The sequence below is a fragment of the Buceros rhinoceros genome, unplaced genomic scaffold, assembly GCF_000710305.1.
Source record: "Buceros rhinoceros silvestris isolate BGI_N320 unplaced genomic scaffold, ASM71030v1 scaffold16785, whole genome shotgun sequence".
In the NCBI taxonomy this organism is placed as follows: Eukaryota; Metazoa; Chordata; class Aves; order Bucerotiformes; family Bucerotidae; genus Buceros; species Buceros rhinoceros.
Genome location: NW_010412437.1, coordinates 328 through 12,601, shown reverse-complemented (window position 1 = coordinate 12,601; position 12,274 = coordinate 328). Strand labels below are relative to the sequence as shown.

Below are 12,274 nucleotides of genomic sequence, written 5' to 3'. Positions count from 1 at the left end.
TTTTACTACTTGTCTGCCCAAGTATCCTGCTTGATGGAGAGACTGTAAAAGAGATCATACTTAAGAACTCTAACCACACTGTTCTTTAAAGTCATTGGAAGGAGTAAAAATCATTGATAAGGAAGCACACAGCTGTTTGAGGGTAACAGCAAGAGACACTAAATGGTACAGTATGTGCAGCATTTTTAATTTTTATTTCAAAGTGTTAGGACTACCCTGAAGTCTGTATTGCCACTTGTCAACTTTGAGTGCTAATACAGACAGTCCCGTCTCAGCCAATTTGCAGTATTTTAAGATGCAAAGAACCAGAACGTTTCAGCAGATGCACTACCACTGACACAGTTACTATGCTGTATGGGACCACTGCTTAACTTCACACTGGTATCTTCCCATGTATCCCTTCTCACAGGCATAACGCTATGTGTCTCTCTCGAAAGAAAGAAAGAAAAGGTAACAAGACCCCACTAATAATAAGCACCTGTCTACTTCCAGAGATTATACCAGCCAATCCAATTCAGCAGAACTTATAAGCAGAACTGCAGGAGTGACCCTTAGGTCTCCAATTAAAAGAAAACCCAAACAAACCAGATACTGTTTATTTGTAACCAATGCGCTTGAGAAGGGAAGTGAATCGAACCAGTTCATGGTTCACGTGCTTGCTTATCTTCCAAAAGGTTTATAAATCTTTGGTTGATTGGGACATCCATAGCTGCTTTAGGCACTTTCACAGGCCTTGTGTCTTGGGAGAATGACAACTCTTTCTTTCCTATGTATACATGACTCATCACACTGTACCATTTCCAGTTCTCATAATCATTCTTTATATACAAAACCATGAAAAATTGCCAATCCAGAGTACAGTCTCTACAACAGCACCTCATAGTTTATTTGAACACAGATCGAGAAATAAAAATAAATTAAAAAAACCCAAAAAATAGCCCAGAAGGAAATACTGTTTTAAAATTAATATACACTAACCTCATTCAGCATTGGTCACCAAGAACACCACAGCCACATGGGGAAAGGCTGTTCAGTCTAATCCTACCACTTGCACTAACTGGTTTCATATTCACTCCTAGAAACCAAACAGACTATTTTTCCTTTTCTCCAATTCTTGCTTCTATTACCATAGGGTTTTTAAACCTAATTCTGAAAAATGCATGCTTTATTTTCTGCAAAAGGTGTGAAACTGGTATGCCTCTAGTAATTTTCAGAAAAGCTATTGTACACACAAAAGAAAGTAATGTATCAGTTTTATTTGGCCTACCCTTCTAACAGCAGAAGCAGAGGCAGCCACTTGAAGGTAGGAGAGAGAGCAGAAAACCAGGAGGAGACTACAGGTTGTTGAACCTACATGGCTAAGACATTACTGGTACACTTTGAGGGCTTCAGTGCATCAAAGTGCTTCATCAAGAGAGTTACTACGCACATCCTGCAAACATCATTATTTGCTCCAAGATCAGGAAGCTCCACACACATATCAACACTGGCAAGCAGGATGTGTTCCTCTCACATCCTGTCCACCCCCCCCACCCCCCTAGCTAGTTTTTAAACTAGCTGGAGAGGAGAAAAATGCAAGGTAGATTAACTTTTAAAAAACAATCCAATCCTTATCATCATCATCTGTTTCTGGTTCAGTTAACAAGCTCATTAGTTTGACCAGTTGCTTCCAGATTCTCTCTCAAAATGAGTAACAAAATGTCTCCATAGAAACATTAGTGACTACCTTTTAGGAAAGGCAACAGACACTACAAGGAACTAAAATTCAGGCAGTGTTACTACCTACAAGCAGAGTAACACAGTCCTTTGTCTCTTTGAGAAACATGTTGTGGTGGCCTTTGTTTCCTCTTGGGTTTTGAGATCAGCCTAATGCAGCCGTGCATCAAAGCACACTTTGTACTTCAACTTACTTTAGGACCACCTAAAGGAAATACTCTGTGTCAGAAGCAGCTGGGTTGCTAGAAGTGCATACTGGGGAAGAATCATTGTGTGCCTACCCTATTCCTAGACTTTTTTATAGCTATTTTTGGAAAAAAAAAAAAGAGTACTAGACCAGGCTGGTCTTTTGAACTGGCACAGTAGGACTACACTCTTATTGAGAGCACAGTTTGCTTTTATTTTAGCTTTAGGATAAACGTTACTTTTGCAGACCTGCTCAAGCTGTGCTTAAATGGCCCAGGTAACTGCAAGACCCACGGACGTAGAACACATTGGCTAGGGACAAACAGGAAATAGAACTCAACTGTCCTAAATCCACTGTGAGCAACACAGCAGCTATAGTCATTCAATTAAGTAACTCCAACTGCCATGAGCTGACCTTTCCCAAAACAAGAGGTCCTAAACATCAAGCTGCAGAATCCTCCACTGAGAACTATAACCTTTTCTTCGTATCTGAATAACCACATAGATTATAAAAGTTACTGTGCCAGAAACGGAGCAGTTTACGGGGAGGACAGTATCTCAGCTGGGAATATAGCTACAACTATATATATATTATAACAACAATACAGCCCTACGTATTATTTGTTTCCATCTCCAGTAGCTAGCCAATTTATAAAAAGTTCTGAAAGCAGAACTAGCAGTCATGTGCACATCCAGCTTTCATTCAAAGTGAAAAACAGCCTGAAAAAAAAAAAACCAATCTAGATCTCTCTTCTACGCAAAATAATGCATGGAACAACTGCATAAGGAATAAATGCTTCAGGGTAGGAAGTCACATATTGCCTATCAACTAATGAATGTATGATGAGTAGGTCTCCTTTTGCACTTATGTGAACTAGCTGAACACAAAATACCATACCATAGCTACATACTGTACAGCTTTAATTAGGCAGCCCTGAGAATCAGCAACATCGGTAGCTCCAGGATCTACAGCCAGAGGTTCTAGGCAGACAGGACATCCAGAAGGGATGCAAGGTACACTGCTCTTTTCCTTTTGTAGGATGTGAAAGAGAAGCTAGTGGAAACACCCTTCTACTAAAAAGCCTCATCCCCTGGAGTGGGGTGGGAGGGATGTACAACCACTCTCCTCAAGTAAGAAAACAATGTGGACAGATTGACCATCTGGGTAAAACACAGGCGTAGGATAAGAGTTTTAAGTAAGTCCGTGATTAGAATGTTTAAAAATTAACAACATTGTACTGAAATGGCAATTCAACCCACATCACTGATCACTAACATCAACATTTATGTGATTTTCCTTATTCCTAGGGAAGTACAGGCCCTGTAGCTTTACCCAAAGACCAGCAAACGTAGTCTGTGACAGGCTAATAAAAAGAGACCTAACCTGGTGGTAGAAGTTCCTTAACGGAAGGACATCTCTTGATTAATGGTTTTGGTTTATCTTTTTTTTCTTTATTGGAAAAATCTTTCTCTTCTTGTGCTGTCTTACAGCATCCGAAAAACAGCCGTCTGCGGAAGCTACTACTTAGTACCAGTGTAAGTGAACACTGAGTTACATATAGAAAGTTGAAGTAAGATTGCAAGGGACAAGCTAAACCTGTACTCATTGGACCGCAAGTTGTCAGTATAGTTATGAGCTATACAAAGGATCACAAGCCTTGTTTCCAGAGCACACCTCTTATTTACATGGCTAACAATTTACGTACAATACTCCAAAAGCAGAATCTTACAAGAAGTGGTGGGAAAAGCCCCAGTAATTTCCCTGTTCCACTGTGCACCATTCTTAGCATCCTGAGCCCTGTGGTTTTGTGACTGGTTGATTTTTTTAAAAACATCCTCCACATACTTTTTCAACATCAGCTAAAGGATACAGAGGTCAACAAGAATCAAAATGCACCCACCAGATGCACTTGCTGATTCTATGTTACACAAGCTCCCCAACGCTACAATTTCACTGGTGTGAATTACATTATCCAGTTGTCAATTCTGTCTGCTTTCAAACAAACACAGAAAGCTGGGAAGTCTTGCTGAGGGAAAACAGGATGGCTGCAGGCTTAAGGCCTTTACTGCTCTGAAGCAAAGTTTGACAAACATACACTGGAACTAGACAACTACAAAGCAAGGGTTAGAGAGGAGGCAGGAGAGCAGAGATTCTTCCCACAACACTGGTTTTAAATAAATGCTGCTCGCAGGAACAGTGGACTATTTTTAAATAGATCACATCTTCCCATTTCAAAGTTACAACACAAAGATGCCAGATAACAGTTTTCATAGGAGAAATGTTCGATCTATGTTGCTAGGATAAATTCTCTGCAAACAACTGTTAGAAAGTTTGATTTGTTTTGATTTTGGGTTTGTTTTTTTTTTTAGGCTGAGACAGGAATCTCTGATATCACAGATTTCACAGAAAAAGGCCTTCCCACAAGATTTGCTGCAAGAACTGCATTTTAGTTCCACTTCTGTGTGTGCATGTATATATGTAAAAGAAAACTGTGTAACACATACACTTTCATTATTATTTTTAGGTGTGAGGGATAGCACAGAAGGAAAGACAAATGCTATTGACCAATTCACAGTAAGCATAAAGAAAAGATTTAGGCAAATTATTTTTCTTTACTGCAAGAAAATAGGAACAAGCTCTGAGTTAGTGACTGCATCTCTAAGAGATGCAGTCTTAACTTCCCAATCTTCTAAACATCTGGCTTGGACAAAACTATGTCCTTTTTATAAATGAGTAAAAAGCCATGTGGACAGGAAAGCAATGTTGAGTCATGTTATCATTGGGCAAAAATCTTAGTACTTTTGTAGAAGTGGAAGACTGGTTGCACACAAACTACCTGTGTCTTATTACGGTAGTCAAACTACTGTTGTAGGGGTAGAACTGCTATGGCTTTTCTCCTACAAACAGACATACACAGTACTCACATTTAAACTAATTCTGCTAACTAAATTGCTAGAGGATGCAGTCAGGTGAAACAAGAAACTACATTTCAACCCATCCTGGTTTCAGCTGGGATAGGGTTAATTTTTTTCCTAATAGCTGGTGTGTTAGATTTAGTGTGAGAATAACGTTGATAACATGCTGATGTGTTAGGATAAGCACCACTCATCAACAACTAAGTTAAGGATTTTTCAGTTTTCCATGCTCCGCCAGTGAGCATGTGCACAAGAAGCTGGGAGGGATCATGGCCAAGGACAGCTGACCTGAACTAGCCAAAGGGTAATCCATAGCATAGACTATCATGCTCAGTAGGTAAACTGGCGTGAGCCAGCTGGGAGGGTCCAAGCACTGCTCAGGCATCAGTCAGCAGGTGGTGGGCAATCGCCTTGTGCATCACTTGTCCTCCTTGTGTTTTATTTTTCTATCTCTTTTTGCTATATTCATTTTTATTACAATTAGTATTATTATATTTTATTAAGCTGTTCTTATCTCAACCTACAAGTTTTACTTTTTCTCCAGTTCTCCTGCCTTCCCATGCCACTTGGGGGACAGGGGTGAGCAAACTGCTGTGCGGTGCTTAGCTGCCAGTTGGGGTTAAACTTTTCAGCTTCACCTAGGACAAAAGGACTTATTAGTCCTTTCATTAGTTAGCTAAAGCTAACGCAGTGAAGGCGAGTTCTATCTAAGCACATGGTTTAGAGCAAAGCTCAGTTGGAAGCTGAAGATGTTTAAAAATACAGGCTAATACTTCTTGGTTTTAACATCATGGTCTAGCCTCGACTAGATAAACCTTGAAAGAGCAAGTCTTCTTCCTCCTCCACACTTCCCCCACCCCTTCCCACAGTGACTCCCATAATATGCTGCAAATGGAGTTTACAAGGCTGTTAAGACCAAGCCCATCCATGAACACAAACACCCTTTCAATAATAAAATGAACACAAAAACCTACCTAGAATCTTGTTAACATGCATTTATATGTCATGAGTACTGACAAAGACTAGAACAAAGATGGTTATGACAGAAAAGACCAAGAAGAACTAGTGGCACATAAGGGGGGGGTGGGGGAAATCAAAGTAGGAGGTGGCAAAAATGGGTAAAAGTTTACCTATCACAGTAGTTTTAGAATGCCCATTTTAAACGAAATTCTGGACTTGAGACAAATGACTTTAGTGTGCCATGAGGCCCTAAGAGTGGGAAATGTCTCATTCACCCTTGTTTCCAAAATAGAACACTGAAAACCTCAATGCTCATACTATCTACACACACTATGTTTGCACGATAAGCTTGTAATTCACAGTACTAAGGAAATCTACAGGGTAGGAGATGAAGAGGAGCAGGGGGAAGGGGAGACATTATCAAGGATCGCAGACAGGAGGAAAGCCATCTGCGGCAGTCATTTGACTGGAACAACCTGAAGGTAATATTCTTCTACACAAACATGCCTCACATGTAACCACAGAAAAAAATAATTCCAATATTCCCTTTAAAGACATAACACTCTCCGTGGACTTTCCTTTAGACTGTTTGTTTATTTTCAAGACAAAAAGAGCCTTCTTTATCACCTTTTTTTCCTTCTTTCTTTTAAAATACACTGGTACTTGCATTTAGATTGTACGAACATTTAATAATGGGTAACACTGAGAAACTTACCTCAAAGCACACTGGGCTATGTATAACTTTCTCATTCTAATTTCGTACAGTGCCAGGACCCCTGAAACTAACCTGATAAGAACAATTCCAGTAGAATACAAACATTGTATGGATACATATTTCGGTTTTGTTTTCTCCAGCAGTAAAACTTGTTTTCTAGTACTTTAAACAAGGGAAAAACATCCAGAATATGTGTTTCTAATGTAAACTCAATAAAACTTTCAGTGCATTTTACTATTGATGGTAGTAACCCAGGCTCCTTCCATTCTGCATCACAAAAAATGTCTGAAAATAAATTCCTATTTTTCTGCAGGTCTTTCAGCTACATACACAGACTATCAATATGCAGATTAGACAAGTACAATACCTGGACTTTTAATATTAAATATTTTCACTGGAGTGGAATGAACCTGAAGTTAGCACTCCCCTGTTCAGTAACCACCCATAAAACACTTTCAAGTATTGATCTCACTGCATCAGAAAAGTCAGGACATTCAAATTGATCCCTGGCACATCTTGGGCACACATTCCACTGATGTTTGCACAGAATGACGAGGACAGGTTAATTGCCTAGATTATTTATTAACGCTATTACCAGGCAGGGACACACTTCCTGCTGCTGATTCCTAATGCCTAGTGCATCCTTTTGTTGAAGTTACAGCTGCTTATCCCATGGAAACCTGGGTGGACCAGTCAAAGTGAGCAAAGTGCTTAAGATTAACGGAGGGAATGTGCCAGTTCAAGGGCAACAGAGACAGCAATTCAATAATGAGTAGCATAATACAATGACTAAACTACATAGTTCTCACCTAAAAAAGCCTTTCAGGACAGCTCTTTTGCTTTTCTTGTCTCCAGTGACAGAATCTGTCAAAGAGATGTTAATCTATTAAGTCAGCTGTGAAGTCCTTCACTAGGTAAGGACAGAGGTACTTCAACCATACACAACTTTTTGCTCAGCGAGCAGGAACTGGCTTAAGGATGATATTTACAGCTGTTCCAATTCGACTGGAATTCTAAAAATGCAGACTGGCCTCCAGAAAAGCTAGATCTAAAACAAGCTGTAAGTGCCATGCTATCACTTTATCTGAATCCAGAGTTTATCTGAAAAGTTCTTACAGAGACTGGATCTACTGCAAAAGCCATTCAGCTCTCAAAGTTACTTGCTTTTGTTCTCCTAATAAGGTCCTCAGGTCTATCTACCAGAATCCTTAAGTCTGAAAAGAAAACAAGGGTGGTGGAAAGCAAAGAACAGCACAGTATCTTGAACAATGAAAAGCCAAACATCATACACATGCATCAAATATTTTCTTTTTGATAAGGCACACTAAGATTTGCTTGCTGTGCTGAAGAGTCAGTCTGGTTCTTGCTGGGGTGGTATTAAGTAGGATAGGTTAACATGATGATATTCTCCAGACTGGTGCAGCTCTGCAGCCTCCTCTACTATTATAGAGTGCCCATACTGTACTGAGGTTGGATATTGTGTTATTAGAAAGCAGAGCTCCTGCCAAAGATCTTTTACAAGCTTAATCAACAACACATCTGAAACGATATAAAAGAATCAAGGTATTTTCTGGGCCATCGCTCATTTCTGCCTACCTGCTTATAAGACCATATCAGGTCTCCTACAAACATACAAATGACCCTCAAATCTTGAGGGATTTGAGGTTCCCTCCTGAATTAGGCCAAACAGATAACCGTTTTGTAGGCCAGTGGGCTACATCTTTCTAAGCTCCCTTCTCCCCTCATTTCAGCGTAATTAAATATCATAGCTTCCAAATGTACAGACCTGGAGACTGAACAGGCCATTGTCAGTCTAGAACACCTTCTATCCAGTAACCTAGCAGAGGTGTTCCCAGTAATCTGGCAGAGGAGCAGTGAATTTCCATATGGTGATATAAACCACCACAAAAAAAAAAAAAAATTGAGTAACTTTTAGTTTGGTTTCCAGCGAGGCTCTTGGTACTGGTTCTGTTGCATGCATTGCTCTTACATTCTGCATACATCAAATATTTGTAAATCTTGCCTCAAATTTATCCATGACAAATCATACTCAACTGCTTACTCTTTACACAAAATGACTGGCTCAGTAGGAGACGGAAAAGTACTCTGTTTCTTTAATCTTGATTTTAACAAGGCTTTCAACAGAATCACAAAATCAGTTCAAAGAGGCCTCTGGAGGTCACCTGGTGCAACCCCCCCTGCTCAAGCAGGGCCACCTGCAGTCAGACAGCTTCTGAATAGCTCCAAGGATGGAAATTCCACAACCTCCCTGAGCAGCCTGTTCCATTGATCAGTCATCCTCACAGTATCTATGCAAACAAACTGGAAACATGGACTAGATGAGTAGACTACAGTGAGGCCAGAAGCTGGCTGGACTGAGCAACTGGAGGTTCAAGTGACAGCAAATTATTAGCAGCATTCATGAAGGGTCAGCGCTGAAGCTGATACTGTTTAATATTTTCACCAAGGCCAGGCCACCATTCAGAGGACTCTTGACAAGCTGAAAAGAATTTCTCAACAGAAATCTCATTAAGTATGCTGAAGGCAAATGCCACTCCTGCACCTGGAACTGAAGAACCCCATATAGGGATTATGCACCCAAAAGTCAACCCTATGCTTGTACAGGCTGCAGACTGGCTAGGTTGCAGCTCTGCAACCTAAATGCTGCAGGATGTGGAAGCAATGTCCAGGTGGACAAGATAAATGTGAGTCACTATTGAGCTCTTGCAGCAACAAAGGCAATCTGTATGCTGGGCTGCATCAGCAAGAACGTAACACCAGGAGCTTGAGGGAAATTGTTATTCCCCTTTACTGAGCATTAGTAAAGCTACATCTGGAATACCATGTCAAGCTATGGGTTCCCTAGCACAAGAGGGACACCACCATACTGGAAGAAGTCCAGCACAGGGCCACCAAGATGATCACACTACATCTAAGGAGAGGCTGGTTTGTTTAGCCTGGAGGATGATACAGCTATAACCTTCCACTCTTGAAAGGACATTATAAAGAAGGCAGAGCCAGACCCTTTTTACAGGTGCATAGCAAAAGGACAGATAACTCAGAGCAAGCGAAATTTTAATCAGGTGCAAGATGACACAGTTCCACAATTAAGGTAGTTGAGCAGTGGATCAGGCACCCAGAGATCCTGTAGAATCTCCAGCCTTGCAGTCATTCAACACTTGGATGGAGAAGGCTCAGGGCGTCATAATCTAACTTTCAAGTTAGCCCTGCTTTGAACAGAAACTCAAACTAGATGGACTCCAGACCTAAATTACTTTATGATCTTCCCAGAGCATGTGAGGCTTCTAACATGAAGAATGTTTTGATATTTCCCTTAAAGAACTACATGCAGTTACTTTCTGAAGTAGTAACTTACAGACTTCTAAGAGTGAATTCTTTACCCTTGCAGAGCTCCAGGTCTATACATGTAAACCAAAAGTCAAGCCTTTACTTCACATTCTTCATAATTCCAGTCTAGATAGCAGTATATAATACTAGATTATTAGACAAAATTAGACTAAAACCTAGATTAGATTTCAGAATAGCGTGGGAACAATAGCCATTCATGGTAACAGTAAAATTATGTCTGGTGGCTTTATAGCCACCACTCCAAATCATAGGATTTTGTGTTCATTATCAGCAATTTCCAAATCAGGAATGACAACAGCTTAATAGAAAAGTTACTACATCACATTGACCTCAAGTTTGTAATATTTAAATTAATTTCTGTTTCTCATAATCAATAATAGCTATCACAGTTTAGCTAACTGGCAGTGGGACACCACCAGCCATACTGGTGAGTGCAGGCACATACAGGCATTCTTGGTTTTTGTCAGTCTAAGAAAAGGGGAACAGAACTTGAGCCAGTTGACAGCTGAAACTTGGTTTTCACAAAAGTTATATAACCACTGTTGTCACACAACTTTCTTTTAGGTTGGGGGTGGGGAGGCAGAGAGAGCCCCTAATTCAGTTCCATCCTCTACCATATTTTAAGGGCCTCTAAAAGCACATTTCTCAGAGGTAGAAATCTCTTAACATTTTTTCTGAAAAAGAAAGGAATAGAGAAGCACTGAGTATTTTTCACTGCCACTCTGCTTTACATGGCACTGAGAAAGTTCCCAGGGCCCACCTATTCCCTTCAGAGGAACACTGCAGGCACACAGTACGTGCAAAAAGCCTAACAGATCACCTAAAAAGGCAAATCATGACCTGTAGCTGGCAGAACAAGGGAGAGTACACATAATTATCTTTTCTTACATAGCTTGTCAAACAGAAAACAATATACCAAAACCTGAATAAAGTGCATTCAGTGCATTGCTCAGTCACAATGAAGACATGATGCATTTCCAGTCTTCATGATAATGAAACTCAAGACAAGTTGAACACTTCATGTTACCAACTTTCAGATGTCTAGACGTGTGAAAGCCAAAACTTCAATCTCTCAGGTTAGATGAAAGGTTTTGTCCTACCCGCACAAAGATAAGCCAGCAGAGTTCATGCCAGAGAAGTCAGAACCTAGCCCTATCATGAAAACGTTAGCTAAGTCCCCTCAAGGTAGGAAAATGAAGGTGTGATTAATAAGTTGTTTGTACTGGAGGAAACTGTACTTAAAGGGACTAGCCTTCACTTGAGCAGATGAATAACATAACCCATTACGATTCTGACTTTGGTGAATCCAAGAACACAACCTAAGTAACGTTAAGACTGCTTGTCTAGCTTGAGCCTTCCCATAAGACTTTCCAAAGTATGAGCGGACAGGCACAGAGACAAGATCACATATCCATAGCAACATGACATCTGGGAGATACCTCACTGAAACAGAGCCCTCTTTCAATAAGTTATGTCCCACCAGACAAATTCAAGACTATTTTTAGAAACTGAAGACACACATGCTAATGCAAGGAAGAAGGTATGATGAGAAACTAGTACCTTTCTTCATGATTACCTACCCAGAAGATTGTGGTTGGTTGTTTTTAAAAAGACAAGCATTGATTTGATAATAGATGCTACAATTGTCTCCTTCCAGTGGTATGAAATGTGATGAGAGCAACAGGCAATGTTTCTAAAGAATGAACTTCTCTGCTTAGTTTTATAACTCAATGTGATTTTATTTTCTGAACTGAAATCTACTTAAGGTTTTTTGCTTAAAACTGGACAGATGTAGAGGAAAGTATTCACATGCTAATAAACACTAAACTTTCAAATCTCTTTAAATGAAAAAGTTCCTTGTTGTCCCCCCACCCCAAAGTTATTTTAAGAAAGTACCAATCACACAGAAATAAATTCAAGTATCTATAAGGCCAGAGAGGTAAAGGTGATGATTGCTTTCAGTATATTTTCCTGGAGGGTTTAAGACTGAAACTCCATTCTTCATTCAAAGCACAAGACTTTGTATCAGTACGGAACTTGAAATCCATACCAGATTTATGGAAAGAACAGGTAAAGCCAAAAGAGAAGATATTTTAAACATACCCACAAGTTGGAAAACACACTCCTCTTGGAGCCCCACCTAGGATGGGTGCTTAGCAAACAGGGTACTGCACGTTTTTAAGCTCTCTAAAGACAGCCCTGTTTCTGAAATTGCCACTTAGATACCCAATTCTTTAAAAAGACAGGCGTTGGGGGAACTTCTACCCTAGCTGAAGCATCGTAAGTGTTATCAGAGTTTGTTATTCACACTTAAGCAAGAGGAAGAGGAAACTTCACAGCGATTTAAGCAGAGAGTCACACGGCACTTGCGATCAAAGCAGACCCGCCGCCAGCAACCGCGCACGAAACGCC

General features: G+C 40.2%; 1 protein-coding gene across 1 annotated transcript in view; it reads right to left on the bottom strand.

Annotated features, from left to right (window-relative positions):
- CPM (carboxypeptidase M) overlaps positions 1–12,274 on the bottom strand; it is a 32,637-nt gene that overhangs the window by 20,042 nt on the left and 321 nt on the right. The window lies entirely within an intron of this gene.